This window comes from Schistocerca serialis, chromosome 5 (genome assembly GCF_023864345.2).
Source record: "Schistocerca serialis cubense isolate TAMUIC-IGC-003099 chromosome 5, iqSchSeri2.2, whole genome shotgun sequence".
NCBI classification, from domain to species: Eukaryota; Metazoa; Arthropoda; class Insecta; order Orthoptera; family Acrididae; genus Schistocerca; species Schistocerca serialis.
Genome location: NC_064642.1, coordinates 90,819,653 through 90,840,919, shown reverse-complemented (window position 1 = coordinate 90,840,919; position 21,267 = coordinate 90,819,653).

Genomic DNA, 21,267 nt, shown 5'->3' with positions numbered 1-21,267 from the left:
GTCTCGCTCTGTCCCGCGGGCTCCATTAGTTACCAACTCTTTCACCTGTCACACTCCCAAAAATTAATTACGCCATCGAGAATTCCTAGTTTATTGGCAATACGGGTTAAAGTTATATTAGGAGGCGAGGCTTCCAGCTGCGACGAGAAAGCGGGACAAAGGCCCCTCCGGTCGTGGACAAACGGCGGGACCGGGACGTGTGCAGAGAGCGGCCATCATTCAGCGATCGGTGGGGTTGACCTCTGGACGGAGCCCGGGGTCGCCCGTAAAGTGAGCGGACAGACGACACACTCCCGCAGCCCAGGGACCGAGCGGGGCCGTCTCCGAAAACTGGGCTCTCACACTGGCACAGCTATGGCTAAATATCTCTCTCGTTCCAGTGTACTTCTCAAAACCGTTATGGTTCGCGCCGCATCGGAAGGCGCCACTCCGCAGATACAGAGATATAGTGTTGACAACACTGCCGAAGCTTACTTCACTTTACTTAGCCTTAATTTTTGCCTTGGGTTTGCGGCGGGCCGAGTTAGAAATTTGTGCGTAATGTTTGTTCACAGTCTCTCGTCGTAGTGTGCACTACAAAAGTTCCACCTACCTCAGTACGGCGTCTGATCGCCAGCCCGTTTCTCTGCATACGTTGATACTGTTCAGACGGCGTTAAAAGCAGTGTTGATGAAAAACACAATCAATACTTACGTTTGCAAGGCTCGCGTAAACTCTGGTAGCAAACTATCCTGTAATATAACAATTTTCGGGTAGGGGGAGATCGCTTCATCTCTTTAGAAAAATGTCAAAATTCCGCAACAACTTCTTTTATTTCTTTAGGTCCAAAATAAAACTTGCCATCAGGCCGTATTTAATTAAGGGGGGTAGGACGTCAAACGGGCCGATTTGGAGCAGGAGAGGCACCACAGGGCATTTTAATTTCCACTGTCTATACTTTTATAAATAAATTCATAAAACTTTGTCATCATGACCAGGAAGGAAACAGAATTCACACTCATAGCAGTGGAAGTTCGAAAACATAACGAAGTAATTTTTTTACATGTGAAATTTCATCATTTTTTTCACTTGCTATTGGTACACTTTTCTTCATAAGTAAGAGAGATGGTTCGCTGAATTTTGCACAACATACAAACCATACTTAAAGGTGTATGAAACCTTTAGAACTTTCCAAATCTATTAAAAACTGTGGTAAAAATTGAGGTAATTAACTACAAAATTTGTGTTTTTTCTAAACATGGAGTTTGAAATACAACATATCATTCGTTTTTTTATAAATTAAATAAATTCTACAGTTTCATACACCTCTAAGTATGGTGTGTATGCTGTGCAAAATTCACGGAAGAATCTCTCTAACTTTTGAAGAAAAGTGTACCTATAGCACCAACTGATGAAATTTCACACGTAAAAAAATTATTTTGTTACGTTTCCCAACTTCCACTGCAATGAGTGTCAATCCTCAATCCTTCCTGATGATGCTGACAAAGTTTTCTGAGTTTATTTGTAAAAGTATAGACACTGGAAATTAAAATGTCCTGTGATGCCTCTCCTGCTCGAAGTTGGCCAGTTTGACGTCCTACCCGCCTTAACGAATAATATCACTGTCCTCAGCTCATAGTTCAGACAACTCAGTACACACACAGGGCAGCCAGAGATGCACTCAAGTCCGACCCGAATTATTACGCGATTTACAGTCTTTACTCTGCTACAAGATACGAGTTTCACATTCGGTCCTTTTCCAGTGGATATCTAGTAAAGAAATTGCTCGCCAAATATTCAGTAGACCATATGAGACATGCCATGCGGAATTTTACAAAGGCCGGGAGTTCACACGCGGTTCTCTTCCCAACAAAACAATCCAAAAACTTCCAAACTTCACAAAACTGTCCCGTAAATGCAACTGCTACTACGGCCACACAGTCTGGACACGAGAAGCCAATTATTTATTCATTTTACACGTAATAAAGACGGAAGCGTTCAACATGACCTGCACGTCCGGTAGCTGACTAGCGACTGACTCACTGCCGTTCCTTACAGGGCCTATAACTACTTGCAGTGCGCGAGAAATGCTTAACTCTGATTGGTCGTTCAAAATGACCAGCCAAGCAAAACAATCCTTAGATTTCTTTTTCGCGCTACAACTGTCTTACGCCAATCAACATTCACAGATGCATTTACGTCACTTCAAAATGCAAATATTAATATAATGTTTAACAAAACCAAACGAAAGGAAAACAAAACTTGAAATAAATTTAGTTCTGGCTGTCTCCTTACAAAAGCAAGTACACTTACACATACGTCATCAGCAATATCGGTAAAACAACTTTCCCACGAGACAGTCACATAATGCTGTAACATGAGACAATATTGAATTTTTTCGTATGTCCCACCTAAAATGCCAAATAGTTAACGTTTTTAATTATGAAACTCTAAACAAATTAACCTAACGTGCTGTGAGCTTCAGTAATGATTCCACATGATACTAAAAGACAAACTGTTATGAATCCTAACTGACTTTAATCTTACAAGTGTCGGTTTGGGGTATTTTAGGTAATTGTCTCTAACTCTGAAGGTATGGCAACTAAAAAGCTGAGATTTTTGCACAGTCTTCCTTTTAATAACAGAGGTCAGTATATTGACTTTTAACTAAATTGAATAATATTTAGTATAGTTTATTTAGATTCTTAGGGGCTTGAATGTTCTGTCGCTCGAATTGTACCGCTTCCCACGGCTAGGCTAGCTACAGGTGCGATTGTCACGCTAACATACAAGCGGCTGTTTCTATCGCCGCCAACGGCTCCAAAGCTATGAGCCTTACTACAAAGTAGCTTACTGCAACAAAATGCTATTGCGTATCGACTCACGAAATTACAGGGTGTAAGTACCATACACTCAACAACGGGTATAAAGAGCCAAAGGAACATAACTGCAAAAAAACAGAATACAACAAAATTACGAAGTTGGCATACAAATTACCCTTAAAGTAAAATAAAAGCGCAAATGGACAAACACCAGACAACCGGCAGCTGTGATAACAATCATATTGGAGCAGAATTACAAACAGTACTCTACAGCAGCAACATTGTGACAAACATACATACACTCTTGAAGTAAAAAGCAAAACATGAAAGGGAAAACACCGTACATCATACACTAAGTACAACAATAGCTGAAGAGCAAAATTACAAATAACATCGTATAACAATATGAGAAATGTAGCATACAAGCAGGCGTACTTAAAGTAAAAGAAAGACTCAAGATGACAAACATAATACAACCAACGGCACGTACGATAGTGCCAGTAGAACAGTGACATAAAATCCACAAAAGAGAAATAATGAAAATTTAATAGACAGTTAGAGGTCTGTACACAAATTAATACACAAAATTACGCACCCGATTACGGAACGGGCTGGTGCCATGGGAAAATGAAGACCCCAGTGACTCATAAATTAAATTTGGATGCCTGCGGCTTTCAAATAGTCTGTAAGCAAGTTATATTTATCAATACGGTGGAGTAAAACAGGGGCAGTGGTGGGGAGAGGGGGACCTCTCGCAAACTAGTTTCTTATACAAGTATAATTGTGCAGTCGTGTACTTGGAAAATGGCAGTATGATGTGGTTAAGATCTGCTACTGTTGTTGAGTCCTTATCGCAGTGTCCAGGAGGGGGTACTCCTCAACCAATATAGATGCGCAAATGACAGAAATCACATGACGTCTGCGAAACTGCACTAGGCGAACCGTGGTCGAGAAGAGACGTCCGGTTTCATGGCTCCCGGGCGCCCGCCCTTAGACTGCTGAGAGACATGTCATTCACAGTTCCGAGCATAATAAGCAGCCTTCTGTATCGCCGATATGAGATCCATATAAGGGATCGGCGATGGACGAAACTGTCCGTCCCTAATACTCCTATTGGCAACGTAGGCAACAGTTTCATTACGTAGAATGCCTGATGTCCTTCAATCCAGAGTAACTGGACGGTAATGCCGAAGGTCTGCGCAGCCCTTATGGCAGCCAAAACGACCAGAACAAAGCTTACGAGGTGTTGGTGTGCATAAAACTGCATCGTGATTGTAGTACGGACACGTTCCTGCTGAAGGAGAGAATATACGGCGTTCAGCGCTGTTCACGGAAAGGCGTCCCGAGGCAGACTAAATCTCATTGGCTGCCCACGTTTGGTAGAGGGGGGAATGCGCAGAACGATACAAAAATGGGGCTTGTTGCGACGTGACAAGCAGTATATTGTCCTCATGGCAACGCTTAGTATACATTACGGTATATTGATAATTTTTACTTATGGACCGTCTGATAGCAACTGAATAAAACACAATTTTAGTGCCATACGCGTTTCGCCTTTATTTTCTGCAAGGCATCATCAGTGGCCTGGAATATGTACATATGTTAGCTATTTTATTTACATTTTTGTCATTGTGCCTATAGGTTATAAACAGTTCTGGTGGTTGGTATTTCCTATTAAGTAGTAATGTTTTGAACTGTACTTACAGGTTGCGTGGACAATTTCTTACATATTACGCTCCTGTTGCATTTTTGGTGTTGTTCCTCTTCTTATGAACGCCAATTTGCGGTTTTTTCCACATTCCACAGCACTATGCACTGAACGCTTGTTTTAATGCAATGTTTTGGTTTCTGTTGCCGACTGTCAAATGTTTTTGCCAAAGATCGAATGTTATTGCCAAACTTATGAGTGTAACTATTGAAGTATCTGTGGTCTATTCGTGTATGCATTTGCGTGTGCGTTCGTGTATGTGTGTGTGTGTGTGTGTGTGTGTGTGTGTGTGTGTGTGAGTGAGTGTTTTTTGGTGTGATATATATTTTTTGTGCTGTGTGTGTGTGTGTGTATTTTGGTGTTACATAATTTTTTTTTGTTTTTGGCTCTGTATGTGTGTGTGTGTGTGTGTGTGTGTGTGTGTGTGTGTGTGTGTCCAGATGGTGTGGGGAGGAGTTTTTTTGTTTTTGTTTTATGTTATCATTTCCTTTATTAAGTGTAGTAAGGAGCCTGTGCTGATGTGTGTTTGTTCATTTATCACATGTTTGTTTTCTGCTATGGCTTTCTGGATGTGGAAGTTTTCTTGCATTTGTGTAAGATGTTTGTCATGGTTGCTTATTCTCATTATTTTCATTTCTTGTTCCATGTTTGTAGGATGATGGTTGTAGTGTTTTAAATGCTCTGCAAATGTGGAATGGTTTGTTTCATATTTCCAACATCTGATATGTTCTTTGTATCTTGTTTCAAAATTCCTGCATGTCATGCCTATGTATACTGCATCACAACTTTGACATTCAAGTTTATATATTCCTGATTGTTGGAATTTGTCCCTCTTGGTAGCTGGCTGGCTTAGGTGTGATTGAAGGGTTTGCCCAGGCTTATATGCTATTTTGAAGCCCTATCTCTTTAGGATGTCTGCAACTCTGTGTGTTAGTTTATGTGTATAGGTCATGGTGTACAATCTGGTTCTTTTCTGTGTGGTGTTGTCATTGCGTGTGTTTGTTGAGTGTGTTTGTAAGTTTTCAGCTTGTGAGTTCTTTTGTATTGTGGAACTGTTGTGTTTGTTTTTTATTTGTGTTTTTATTTTTTGATTGAGCTTGTGTACCACATGCTTGTCATACCCGTTGTTCCTAGCTATTTGTATGATTGTACTCATTTCTTGTTCGTAGTTTCTCTTGCTGAGTGGGATTCTGATTAATCCATGTAACATGTGTCTTAGTGCTGCAAGTTTCTGGCTGTGGGGGTGGTTGGATGTGGAATTTATTATTGTGTCTGTGGCTGCTGGTTTTCTAAAAATGTTAAATGTATGTTTACCATTTACTTTTTTAATTGTAATGTCAAGAAAATGTATTTGATTTTCTTTTTCTTTTTCAAGTGTGAATTTTATGTTCTGATGACCTTTGTTTATTTCTGAATGGAGTTCATCTATTTTTTCACTTGGCTCATCTACCAGACAAATAATGTCATCCACATATCTGTACCAATATATGATTTTTAAACTTTCATTTGTGGTTATCTTATCAAATATCTGATTTTCTAGGTGACTGATGAAAATGTTCGCTAGTGTTCCTGATATTGGGGATCCCATGGGCAGTCCATCAGTTTGTAGATAATATTCTTTCTCAAACTGAAAGTAGTTTTGTTCAGTTGTCAGTCTGAGCATATCTGTTATTTCTTTTATTGCGTTTGTGGTGAGATTGCTGTGGGATGAGAGATTTTGTTCTGTGGTTTCTATTGTTTCTGTGATAGGGATGGAGGTATACATATTTTCTATATCGAATGAAATCAGTGATGCTGTGTGTGGTACCTGTATGTTCTGTATGTTTTCTATTAGGTTTCCTGTGTTTATCACTGTTCTGTTGTTTTCTACTTTATAGTGTTTTGTAACTAACTTTTGGAGGTGTTTGGCTATGCGGTATGTTGGGGCTTTCTTGAAGTTGATAACAGCTCTCATTGGCATTCCGTCTTTATGTATACATCCACAACTGTACCTAACATCCAATTGTGAAGCGCATGACAGAGGTTACTTATCACCGTACCTCATATTAAGGTTTCTTCCCGTTCGATTTGCGTGCAGGAATACCGTGCTTAAATGCCTTTGTGACCGGTCTGACTAGAGTCATCTTGTTGCCTGCGCTTGGACCCTGTAATACATTCTTAGACTTATGAAAGAATTTTTATTATTTCAGTCACCTTTACTAGAGCATGCAAGAGAGTTAAAGTTACATGTACATTAATCTGAAATGTGATGTGGATTATTCACTGGATGTGTCAGTCAGGTTACGTAACGAAATCTAACACTGTACAGAAAGATTCATGCATATCAGTATATACTTTAAATGAATTGTATGTTTGAAATATTTCATTAATATATTTATATACATTTTTGCAAGAAATACAGAGCACAGCAATAGCCACGACACGTCACTTAACACTTTCACATTTATATATTTACATTACAAAGACTCTTAATTACTGAAATAAAACTAGTTTCTGTTGCTAAGAAATGTAGGAACTTCAGAAAGTCAGTTGAACAGGCTGTACGAATCCAAGAAAATTCTGCGACAAGAATGGCGCATTGTCCGAAGAGAGTACAGTTCCTTAACTTTATCCGCTTCGTGATCACATCCTGACATTAAGTTTCTCGCTGTTCTCATTTCTGCTACGTCTCATTACTTTCCTCTTTCTTCGACTTACTCCCAATCCATATTCTGTACTCATTAGGCTGCTCATAACATTCAGCAGATCCTGCAAATCTTCTTCACTTTGACCGAGGATAGCAATTCCATCAGCGAATCTTATCACTGGTGTCCATTCACCTTGAATTTCAATTCCAGTCTCGAACCTTCTGCCTAATTCGTTCTTAAGTTTTCCAAATCTCTTTTAAATTTTAATTGCAGTACTGAATCACTCATTTCTTCTGGATCGACTGCTGTTTCTTCTTCTATCACGTCAGGAGACGAGGATTCTCCCTCACAGAGGCCTTCAATGTATTCTTTCCACCTATCCGCTCCTCTGAATTTAACAGTGGAATTTCTATTGCATTGTTAATGTTACCACCCTTCCTTTTAATGTCACCGAAGCTTGTTTTAACCATTCTATATGCTGAGCCAGACCTTCCGACACTCATTTCTTTTTTGATTTCATCATATTTTTCATGCTGCCATTTCGCCTTAGCTTCTCTGCACTTCATCCTATTTATTTCACTTCTAAGTGACATTTCTGTACTCCCGAATTTCCTTGAATATTTTTGGACTTAATTCTTTCATCTATCAACTGAAGTACGTATTTCTTCTGTTACCCATGATTTCTTTGCAATTACTCTCTTTGTACCAATATTTTCCTCTCCAACATCCGTGATTGCCCTTTCTAGAATGTCAGTTCCTCTTCAACTGAACAGCCTACCGAGCTATTCATTATCACAGTGTCTATAGCCTCAAAAAAATTCAATCGAATCTCTTCATTCCTTAGTATTTCCGTGTCCCACTTCTTTGCTCCTTCATTCTTCCTGACTAGTGCCTTAAACTTCAGCCCGCTCTTCATGATTACTAGATTGTGATCCGGGTCAGTATCTGCTCCTTACAATCCAGTATCAATTTTCGGTATCTCTGTCTGATCCTGACTTCGTCTAACCGAAATCTTCCTGTATCTCTCAGCCTTTTCCAAGTATACCTCTTCCTCTTGTGATTCTTGAACAGAATATTCGCTATTACTAGTTGGAATTTATTGTAGAACTCAATTAGTCTTTCTCCTCTCTCATTCCTAACACCAAGCCCACTTCCTTCTCCCCCTAGAACCGCGTTCCAGTCCTCCATCACTATTAGATTTTCGTCTCCCTTTACGTACTGAATTACCCGTTCAATATCTTCATATGTTTTTTCTATCTCATCTTCAGCTTGCGACGTCGGTATGTACCCTGAGCTATCGTTGTCAGTGTTCGCTTGCTGTCAGTTCTGCTGAGAATAATCCTACCACTAAACTATTCACAGCAACTCAGTATATTCATAACGAATCCTACTCCTGTTACGCCATTTTCTGCTGCTGTTAATATTACCCTATACTTGTCTAACTAGAAATCCTCGTCTTCTTTCCATTTTATGTCACTGAGCGCCACTGTGCCTACGTAGATTGAGACTTGGCGTTTCGCTTTTCAGATTTCTAGCTTCCCTATCACGTTCAAACTTCTGACATTCCACGCCCGACTCGTAGAACATTATCCTTTCGCGGGTTATTCGATCATTTCTTCATGATCACCATTCCGTTGGCAGTCCTCTCCCGGAGATCCGAATGAGGTACTCGTCCGGAATCTTTTTCCGATGGAGAGATCATCATGACACTCTTTCAATTACAGGCCAAATGTCCTTGCATCCTCATGCCCTTGATCATTGCTGATTCTTCCACCTTTAGGGGCAGTTTTCCACCCGAAGGGCAAGAGAGAGCCCTGAACCTCTGTCCGCTCCTCCGCCCTCTTTGACAAGGCCGTTGGCAGAACGAGGGTACCTTCTTATGCCGGAAGTCTTCGGCAGCCATTGATGACTACTTTTATTCAAAATTTAACCAGTACCCCCGTCGGAGGTTCGAGTCCTCCCTCGGGCACGGGTGTGTGTTGTCCTTACCGTAAGTTAGTTTAAGTTAATTTAATTAGTGTGTAAGGCGAGGCACCGATGACCTAAGCACTTTGATCCCACAGTCCTTACCACAAATTTCCAAATTATTTAAGGAGTGATGGGGTTCGAGCCCGATGCCGACTACGCTTTGGTTAGTAATTAAAGATGCTACCCCTAAACCACGGGTGTGGTTTCACAGCTGATAGGATAGGTGTAAAAAAGACAAATGTTTTATCCTTTTTAAAAAAAAGGCGGGCCACTGTGACCGAGCGGTTCTAGGCGTTTCCGTCTGGAACCGCACGACCGCTACGGTCGCAGGTTCGAATCCTACCTCGGCCATGGATGTGTGTGATGTCCTTAGGTTAGTTAGGTTTAAGTAGTTCTAAGGTCTAGGGGACTGATGACCTCAGATGTTAAGTCCCATAGTGCTCAGAGCCATTTGAACCATTTTAATCAAAGAGTTGTGCTCATTGACTATGTGTGTGTTACTCGGTTGACCGTTCTTTATGTTCAAAAGGAGAATTCAACAAGAGCATTCAAACAGCTATTACCGAATGGCACCATAACCAAGGAGCGGATTTTTACTGCCAAGGAATTGGTTGAAAGTTCCGACAGTTGTTTACTTGGTGACGATGTTGGTAAGTAGTGTCGTATATCTGTGCCACTTAGAAATGTACGGCAGTATTCAATAAAAGTTACTTGCCATAATGGTGTAACTTACTTTTTGAGGTCACCTTCTAATATCTGTGTTTTATACGTGAAATAATATTTGTCCGCAGCTCGTGGTTGTGCGGTAGCGTTCTCGCTTCCCGCGCATGCGTTCCCGGGTTCGATTCCCGGCGGGGTCAGGGATTTTCTCTGCCTCGTGATGACTGGCTGTTGTGTGGTGTCCTTAGGTTAGTTAGGTTTAAGTAGTTCTAAGTTCTAGGGGACTGATGACCATAGCTGTTAAGTCCCATAGTGCTCAGAGCCATTTTTTTGAAACAATATTTCATACGATGCCAGGGACAGAAACGCCTGAAATCTCACTTCGAACGAATATTTTTGGAGTGGTATTCTGAGACAGACTTACTCTGTGGTCTTATAATCTGGGTAGTTTACCCTCTATTCTAAAGATCGCAAAGGTGATAGTTCTGAGGAGGTGGCGTGGGAAAATTAACTCATATTAGCTGAAACAGATTCTTCTTGTCGATTTGTGGACGTTCCCTCTGGCATAACGAGAGCGGCGACGCACAGCTTGGCTCAGAGTCAAACAGGTGAAGGAATTGTAGCCGTCACCACTTAGGTCAGGATTTTTAGTGGATGTGATGGTGATGCTACTGCAGGGGCCCAAGTTCAGTAACTGGTGTGGGTGGCTGTCATACACCCTACGGCGTCTGTGGAGCAGAGTCGTCTGGTATCAGATTTATTATGAATAATTTACAGTGCTCGTTGTCTTCTCCGGAGTAGCGGAATGTGTGCTGATTCACACATTCGTGCGCAACAAGGAATGTGGACGCAGCGATTCGTCGCGTGTGGCCGTTATGAGGGTCAGCATCCAGCGGCAGTGTCGTGCAGTTGCCTGGGAGAGGCGTCTCTAAGTGCAAACTTACCGTGGCTCACCAACAGCTACAGTTGGAGTCACAGACAATGGCGGGCGAATTTAAGCTTGTTCTGCTCACCTACGTCACAAATTCTCCGACAGCCAATAACCGTTCAGCAGTGTTCTGAGTGCTCTACTGTGAATGTCGTACTCAGTGATCGTACCGAGTTGTTTAGTGTGTGTGTTTTTTTTTCATTTTTTTTCATTTGTTGCGAGTTGTCTTGGGTGATGTTGATGGTGAAATGGTTCAAATGGCTCTAAGCACTATCGGACTTAACATCTGAGGTCACCAGTCCCCTAGACGTAGAACTACTTAAGCCTAACTAACCTAAGGACATCACACACAGCCATGCCCGAGGCAGGATTCGAACCTGCGACTGTAGCGGTCGTGCGGTTCCATACTGAAGCGCCTAGAACCGCTCGGGGACAGTGGCCCGCCTTTTTTTTAAAAAAGGATAAAAGATTTATCTTTTTTACACCTATCCTATCAGCTGTGAAACCACGCAGCAGCGCGGTTCAGGACTGAAGTGCCTAGAACCGCTCGGCCACAGCGGCCGGCCTGATGATGGTAAGCGACAAATTCTATACAAGCAAGTGAGAGAAATAATTTGTAGGATACACGCTTACATCAAGCACAAGGCACGTGTATGCATGTACAGCAACTGTCGCTTGGAACCGGCAGTAATGCAGTCCCTGTCCGTTTCTCGACCTGCGCGATCCACCGTCGTTCGTGGATCAGACTATAGTGCGGCACCAGCGCCCTGAGAATGGGTCCCCATACGCAAAAAAATGGTTCAAATGGCTCTGAGCACTATGGGACTCAACTGCTGTGGTCATAAGTCCCCTAGAACTTAGAACTACTTAAACCTAACTAACCTAAGGACAGCACACAACACCCAGCCATCACGAGGCAGAAAAAATCCCTGACCCCGCCGGGAATCGAACCCGGGAACCCGGGCGTGGGAAGCGAGAATGCTACCGCACGACCACGAGATGCGGGCGCCCCAGGCGTATCTGCTTCGCTTATACAGGGTGTAACGGGCGTAACTGCAAACATTTTTGTATCCGACATGTTAATGCGTACACACATCAGCTTGTTGGTTGCTTTTTCTGTGCGTCGAACAGTCTTCCTACAAATGCGTCACCAACTTTATGAACTCACATTTTCTGCACAGTCGTATCTCTGCCACTATGTTGACTACGCCTGTCAGTAGAGATTAACCGGTTTGTGTCTATGCGTCCACACTTCTACATTTGACCTGCTGCCCAGGGGAAAATAAGCCTTTATGGCTTGCTCTTGCCACATGTGCTTGAAAGTACTAATCAACCTAAAAGTATGCTACTCGTAACAGCTATAATTATCAGTCTGCTAACTCCGTCCTTAATTACCAATAGGAATATTTGCACTTACACCCGTTCCGACTTCAATACTTTCCTAACCGCACCAAGTGCCCACAAAGCTACTAGGCAGCATTCAGTATGGCGGTGGGCAGTGACTTTGATGTTTCGGCTCATCAGTATATTTTAGCACACGTAACATTTTGTATTTTATCACTCTGTAACCGCTAACGACTCCTATGTTACTAGTCACTCCAGTGAACTTTTATATTATTTTTATTAAAAATGAAACTCCTCCAGCTGTACTTACGATTTTATATTTACTTGCCTACTAGTTTCGACGTTGCGTCAACCCCATCTTCAGGCCCGTACACTTTGATGAAATGAATTATGTGTGGCTGAGTACAAGAAGCCCGCGGTGAGACCAATACGTGCTCGACATGGATCACAGGCCTGAAGATGGCGTTGACGCAATGCCGAAACTAGTTGCCAAATAAATATAAAATCTTAAGTACAGCTGGAAGAGTTTCATTTTAATAAAAATTAAACCAGCTGTGTCCCACCATAATCCAATTTAAATATGGATGTACGAAGAAAAAAAAAGTTTTATACCCTCGATTCTGCTATGCAGAGGCTACCTGAACACTTTCTTAAATTAGTGACATTTCAATGTTTCACAACAACGTTGACACTACTGTAATGTACATTAGTATGTGAATTTCACTTTTTGTAAGACTGAATGGATTTTACACTTAAAACTGCATACAGCTTTTTATTTCATTTTTATTTCTTTTGTCTCCCCAAGGATTACCATCTTACGGCGCAGAGGAGGTTTGCATGGTCTGATGATACTCACACTACGTCTACCTGGAGCTCCGAAAACCGGGTTTCCTAAACCGATGTCACAATACCGTTTCTAAATGATCATTAAACACTCCAAAATAGATTTTGGAAATCCGTTTCTAGCTGCCGGTTTTCCACTCCCGCAATCGACTTTCGTTCCCGTGTAAACACACAACCGTTTTGAACGTGATATTCAAGTGAAAAGATATAACGATTGTGCTAACTAAATCAGAAACTGGAACTGCTGTTTTCCGGACGCCATATTTAATTCACCTAGTGAATCCGCTTCAGACGTTAACATGTAAACACGACAACGAAAAACGATTTCCGAAATTCGGCTTTCGTCTTTCTGAAGATGGGTCGCATGAAAATGCAGTTCCAGGGAGCCTAAGCACCTGGTAGACACCCTTGTCCTACGGGTCTCTCGGGCACGTCTCGTACGAAGAGAAGTCCACAACGTGGGAGGGGGGGAGGGGGCAAAAGGAGCTCCTAGGTGTTGGGGAACCGATCCTTGCAGAGGAGACAACCTTTTTGAGTAACAGGGAAGGACACCCTATAAAACCCGGAGAGATGGATTCATAGGCGTAGCGAAGGCAACTATCTTCGGGAGGCAACATCAGAATGCTTGGATCAGACGAACGGCCGAAACTGAGAAACATATTAATAGAACAAAAATTCCGCTTCACTTGCCAGTAATTTCTTTTTTATTCCACGACCGATTTCGAAGCCTAAACCATCATCTTCAGTGGGCAATTAATAATTATGGAAGGCCACACCCACATCAAGGGCATGGGAGAGCAGGACCAGCAACCGCCCACCTCGACAGCACTACATGGAAGTCGCCTGAGGATAAAGCTTTAGGTTTCGAAATCGGTTGTCCAATAAATAAGAAACTATTGGCAACTGAAACGTTTTATTCTGTTAATCCCAAAAGAAAAACATGTGTGCTGAGATATCTAATGGTGGTAACTCTACTAACTAGCTACCCTCGCTAGGGGCGGTATCCTGTAATGAGGGAATTATAACATTACTCACAAAAATCAAGTAAAAAAACGGACTGGTGTTTTGAAGACGCCCAAAACGAGGAAAAAGATTAAGAATAAAATGAATTTTGAAACTAGCTACATGGAATGCTAGAGGAATAAGCACTAAATAAGAACAGATAGCAAAGGGATTAAACACAGTAAAGGTTGATGTAACTGCTACAGGAGAAACACAGAAGAACTACAAAGCGCTAAAGAAATTAATTGTTACATTATGATATACGGTACGTTAAGCAGAACTGAACGGCAGAACTTAGAGTTACAGTTTTGATTAAAATAACCTATATAAAATAGTTGCAATCTGCTACGTTCATAAATGAAAAAATGATACATTAAAGTTAAAGATATTGGAGAAGTTGGTGAATATAACTGGCATATATGTTCCAAGGAAAGGAAAAAGAGAAAGAGAGAGAGTAAGAGAGAGAGAGAGAGAGAGAGAGAGAGCAAACGTATGCAACCTACGAATGCATGTAGACTACGGTTAACGGAATACCTAAAATCTGCCAAATTTTTGAAAAACTCAGGAATACAATAACCCAAAATGCAGAGCCTTTGTCGACTACGAGAAACCTTTTTGAAAAGTTAGTAGGGTTAAATCATGGAAAATTTAGAAAAGAATTATCTGTCTAAGCATGTAGTAGGTGTGATTAAAAGTACGTACAGAATTATTTCTCAAGCAGACAAGGCAATGATGTTCTCACTCGCCTACATTATCTAATATGTTTATTTAATATGTACATAGGCGATATCACAAAAACATGGAAGGAAAAAGACGTCCGAGCGGTTCTAGGCGCTCAGTCCGGAGCCGCGCGACTGCTACAGTCGCAGGTTCGAATCCTGCCTCGGGCATGGATGTGGGTGATGTGTTTAGGTTTAAGTAGTTCTAGTTCTAGGGGAGTGATGACCACAGATGTTAAGTCCCGTAGTGCTCAGAGCCATTTTTGAAAAAGACGTGCAACATTATAAGCATAAAATTACAGCAATAAATACGCTCGCGTTTGTAGAGGATCAAATAATCTTAGCGGACTCGGAATATATATATTTTTTGTTTTACTAATCAGTCTTCTGGCTGGTTTGATGCAGCCCTCCACGATTTCCTCTCCTTTGCCAACCTTTTTATCTCAGAGTACCAATTGCATCCTAAGTTCTCAATTATTTGTTGAATGTATTCTAATTATTGTCTTCCTTTGCTAGTTTACACTCTACAGGTCCCAGTAGTAACGTGGAAGTTATTCCCTGATGTCTTAACAGATCATCCTGTTCCTAGTTTTTGTCGGTGTTCTCCGTATAATCCTTTCCCCGCCGATTACTTAATAAGGAACACTTAAGAGTAAAATTAATAACTAATAATAAATCGCTGTGACAAACCCTGTTAAATGTCTGCTATGTGAGACCTCATATTTTACACCTTATTATCAGGAACGCAAATTGCAAGAAGTTCAACAGTTAGTACGTGCTATAACTCTCACGAAGCTCAAAGGGAAGAGACTGTATTAACATTTTATAATGTTATGGCAGCACCAGTTCAGATGTCGGGGGTCAGAGACATGGACTCCACATGTGAGTCAACAGAAGAGGACTGAAGCAGCAGCTGGTTAAAGACTCGTACATCGGAGAAAGAACAGGAAATTAGAAATGAACTAGGCGTCAAAAGCATACTTCAGGAAAATAGAGGAGTACAGAAAGATCTGATATAAATAAATTCGAACCATCTCAGATGAACGAGTACCTAAATTAATATACATTAATATGCACTTCAAGGGAAAAAGAAATGTTGGGATTCCCAAGGAGACACTGAAGAGTCAGCGGTGATGTACTTGAAATTGGAACAGGCAATGATGCCGAAACCAAAACTGGATATGATGATGATGGATTTCTTTCGCTACAGCCTCCCGTGGAGTGTGTAAAGATAACGCTACGGTACGATATAACAACATTCTGTTTACCGTGATTTGTTCTTTCCCCGTTTTCTTTGGAAGATATATTATACGATGGGTTTTCTAACTTTGTCTTTTGTGCTGCTTTGTTTCTGTTAGTGCCATGAGTTGTTATGGATGGAAGTGCTAGTTTTGTTTTTTCTTATGTGTATCTACACGTTTATTAACGTGTTATTAAAATTTCTTTCCAGGAACATGAAAATGTGACGTGGCAATTTTGTATGAAACTGTGAATATTTGTACTGGGTGTAATGTTCAGCAAGACCTAGAAATAGGTGGACATGACGAAAGGGGAACACCAACAAAGTGTCTGGTGATGGAGGTAATTGTATCGTCGCGTGTGAGTGAGTGTGGCATGTGTCCTTGGACGATGTTAAAACTGTTTAATCAGTGACAATGTGTTTTGATGTCGGTGTGTATTGTGGCCAAGAAACTAATTAACTAAGGATTCACATTGCTTTTCACCGTGAACCGACATTCAAAACATTAATCTTCAAAGTACACATTCAAAACATTAATCTTCAAACTGCAATGTGCAGATCGCCAAGCCGCTCGGATGCTGTGCGTGTGCGGTATCTAGTATATGACCTGCAAGGACTGTGCAGTGTATAGCGGACTGTCAAATTAAGATAGAAATACGGTAACGCATTGTCTCGTCGTAACCTAATATTCGCCGCGTGATTGCTGTGAGTGTACGGTAGCTGTTATGAACAGTTCGAACTGTTTGGAGTCGATAATTATTGACATACACGCTCATGGATTATGGGCCAACAACGCGAGCAAGAACAACAAATCGACAACATCAGCTACGTAGCAAATGACTTTTGCAAATATGAAGACTGCTTAACTCTCGCGAACTATTACTGGGAAGCATTTTGTAACAGAGCTATACTTTGCACTGAAGCTGTTTTCGTTTCACATTATCATTGCTTTTACGTAACTGAAGATCTACTTTGTTTTAATTAACAGTTCGAGTAACTATTACACTAAAAATTTGGTAAGCATATTCTTTTTGACATTGCTTTCGTTATTAAAAATAACTGCTATCAATGGTACTCAAGTCCTCACTCTTCATTTTTTATTTTTATATTGTCTATGTTATTTTTGTTGTATGTGAGTGTTGCTTTCTCCATGTGCATGTTGCCTTGGTTCTGCTTCCATTTTCCTATCGATCATTGCCGTATGTTGGAAAAAAACGAGCGTTGTCAGAGTCAGCCGTTAAGCTATCAGGAGCCAAACACATCACAAATAACAAATGTGATACCAGTGGTGAAATACCTAGGTATCAGGAACACTATGATCTTCTGAGCCTAGTTCGTGCACATGGTAAAGTCATTTCACCCTGTGTGGAGGTTGTTGTTGTTGTGGTCTTCAGTACAGAGACTGGTTTGATGCAGCTCTCCATGCTACTCTATCCTGTGCAAGCTTCTTCATCTCCCAGTAGCTACCGCAACCTACATCCTTCTGAATCTGTTTAGTGTATTCACCTCTTGGTCTCCCTCTACGATTTTTACCCTCCACGCTGCCCTCCAATACTAAATTGGTTATCCTTTGATGCCTTAGAATCCCTTCTACTAGTCAAGTTGTGCCACAAACTCCTCTTCTGCCCAATTCTGTTCAATACCTCCTCATTAGTTATGTGATATACCCATCTAATCTTCAGCATTCTTACGTAGCACCACATTTCTATTCTCTTCTTGTGTAAGCTATTTATCGTCCACGTTTCACTTCCATACATGGCTACACTCCATAAAAATACTTTCAGAAACGACTTCCTGACACTTAAATATATACTCAATGTTAACAAATTACTCTTCTTCAGAAACGCTTTCCTTGCCATTGCCAGTCTACATTTTATATCCTCTCTACTTCTACCATCGTGAGTTATTTTGCTCCCCAAATAGCAAAACTCATTTACTACTTTAAGCGTCTCATTTCCTAATTTTAATTCCCGCAGCATCACCCAATTTAATTCGACTACATTCCATTATCCTCGTTTTGCTTTTGTTGATGTTCATCTTATATCCTCCTTTTAAGACACTGTCCATTCCGTTCAGCTGCTCTTCCAGGTCCCTTGCTGTCTCTGACAGAATTACAATGCCATCGGCGAACCTCAAAGTTTTTATTTCTCCATGGATTTTAATTCCTACTCCGAATTTTTCTTTTGTTTCCTTTACTGCTTACTCAATATTCAGATTGAATAACATCGGGGATAGGCTACAACCCTGTCTCACTCCCTTCCCGACCACTGCTTCCCATTCATGCCCCTCAACTCTTACAACTGCCATCTGGTTTCTGTACAAATTGTAAACAGCCTTTCGCTCCCTGTATTTTAACCCTGCCACCTTCAGAATTGGAAAGAGAGTATTCCAATAAACATTGTCAAAAGCTTTCTCTAAGTCTACAAATGCTAGAAACGTAGGTTTGCTTTTCTTAATCTATTCTCTAAGATAAGTCGTAGGGTCAGTATTGCCTCACGTGTTCCAAAATTTCTACGGAATCCAAACTGATGTTCCCCGAGGTCGGCTTCTACCAGTTTTTTCCATTCGTCTGTAAAGAATTCGTGTTAGTATTTTGCAGCTGTGACTTATTAAACTGATGGTTCGGTAATTTTCACATCTGTCAATACCTGCTTTCTTTGGGATTGGAATTATTATATTCTTCTTGGAGTCTGAGGTTATTTCTCCTGTCTCATACACCTTGCTCACCAAATGGTAGAGTTTTGTCAGGGCTGGTTCTCCCATGGCTATCAGTAGTTCTAATGGAATGTTGTCTACTCCCGGGGTATTGTTTCGTCTTAGGTCTTTGAGTGCTCTGTCAAAATCTTCACGCAGTATCATATCACCCATTTCATCTTCTTCTACATCCTCTTCCATTTCCATAATATTGTCCTCAAGAACATCGCCCTTGTATAGACTCTCTATATACTCCTTCCACCTTTCTACTTTCCCTTCTTTGCTTAGAACTGGGTTTCCATCCGAGCTCTTGATATTCATGCAAGTGGTCCTTTTTTCTCCAAAGGTCTCTTTAATTTTTCTGTAGGCAGTATCTATCTTATCCTTAGTGGTACATGCTTCTACATCCTTACATTTGTCCTCCAGCCATCCCTGCTTAGCCATTTTTCACTTCCTGTTGATCTTATTTTTGAGACGTTTGCATTCCTTTTTGCCTACTTCATTTACTGAATTTTTGTATTTTCTCCTTTCATTAATTAAATTCAATATCTCTTCTGTTACCCAAGGATTTTATTAGCCTTCGTCTTTTTACCTACTTGATTCTCTGCTGCTTTTACTATTTCATCTCTCAAAACTACCCATTCTTCTTCTACTGTATTTCTTTTCCCCATTCTTGTCAATCGTTCCATAATGCCCTCCCTGAATTTCTCTACAGCCTTTGGTTCTTTCAATTTATCGAGGTCCCATCTACTTAAATTCCCACCTTTTTGCAGTTTCTTCAGTTTTAATCTGCAGTTTATAACCGATAGATTGTGGTCAGAGTGGGGGTAATATTCAATTAATCCTGGGAAATGTTAAATATTTTTGCTTTCCGTTACCACCGAGCTTATGCTGATGAGATCAGGGTATATCTATCAAGCTTCCTCCATCTTTGTTACATAAACACGGTCAAAGTGTAGTTACATAAATATTCGAAGGGGGTCGTGCTTCGTCACATGAAGCTCAGTTCCGTGACGGGACTGAGAGACATGTTGCACGCGTGTCAGGCCGTCGGCCGCGACGCACAGACACACACACGCGTGCACACGCACACGCACGCACGCACACGGCAGATGGGCCAGGCGCCAGCGTCATAGGCCGTCGCCAGCACGTAATGGATTTCGCGGACGCCTCCACGCGCCGGCACGCCTTCGCCCTGCACGGCGGCTTTACGCCCCCTCACTGAACGTGCCGCATGGCGAGCGGCCAGCATCCGGTGTGCTTGTCTCTACAAACCGGTGACGACAGGCAAACCAGCCGCGCCAAAGCTCTCGCTTATAAACGCCTCATATTACGTCGACACTCCGACGATGAGAGTCCAACCTCGTGCAGACTTTTCCATCAATGCACATTTTAATTTCTGTATGTTCAGTTTCTATCCCTTTAGAACCGCGGACAGCCCATCATTGACCCTGTATTACTTTCATGGTCCCTAGCGTGTTCGGTAATTTCGCTCACATGCAACGTGTTTTTTGTACCCCATTACATGCAGATAATTTCTCGCAGCACACATATTAAGTATCATTAAAGTAAACTCCCGGCCAACATATTGGTACATATTTTCATTCGGCGCTTCTAAAAAAAAAATGGCTCTGAGCACTATGGGACTTAACTGCTGAGGTCATCAGTCCCCTAGAACTTAGAACTACTTAAACCTAACTCACCTAAGGACATCACACACATCCATGCCCGAGGCAGGATTCGAACTTGCGACCGTAGCGGTCACGCGGTTCCAGACTGAAGCACCTAAAACCGCACGGCCATACCGGCCGGCTCGGTGCTTCAGTCTGCTTACAGCGAAGAGCCAAAACATTATGACCACCCGCTTGTTTGTACGTCTTTGGAACGAAATACATCACTGATTCTGGCATCGGTGATCCTATATCTTTTGGTAGGGGTTTTGGAGGTACGTGACATTTGATGTCTACGCACAGGTCATATAATTCGCGTAAATAACTGGCCGCTGACCTGCGTACGCGGTCATTGTACCCGATACGGCCCAGGTAGGTATCATAGCATTTAAATCAGGCGAATTTGGTCGCCGAGACATCAACGTAAGTTCACTATAGTGCTCCACAAACCACTGTAGCACCGTTCTGTTCCGAGACATTTATACTACTGACGGATGACATTGCCGTCGGAGAAGATATCAAGGATGAAGGGACGCAGGTGGTTCGCAGTTGTCAGAGTGTCTTCGAGTACTACCACAAGTCGGATGCAAGCCAACGTCTCCCATAGCATAAATACCGTTCCCACCAGCTTGTGTCCGTGGCGCGCTGCACTTTTCGAGCCGCCGTTCACCTCGATGACGACGTTTGTGGAGACGACCATCGACCTACTGTAGCAAAAATGTGACTCACCCGAAGAGCCGACACGTTAACACTGACGCCCACTGTAGTCGTAACTGACGATGTCGTTGAGTCAACATATGAACAAGTATGGGTGGTCTGCTGTGGAGTTGCATGTTCAACAATGTACAATGAATGGTGTGCTCCGAAACACTTGTGTGTGCACCAGCATTGTGCGCTTTCGGCAGAGATGCCACACATCACCATCTATTCTACTTTACAGAACAAACAAGCCTCCGAACCCCACACACTGTTAACAGACGTGGACGTTCAGCCATTTTGCGCCTAGTGGTAGTTACACAGTCTTTCTACTTCTTTCCGTAGATGCTCACGACAGTAGCAAGTG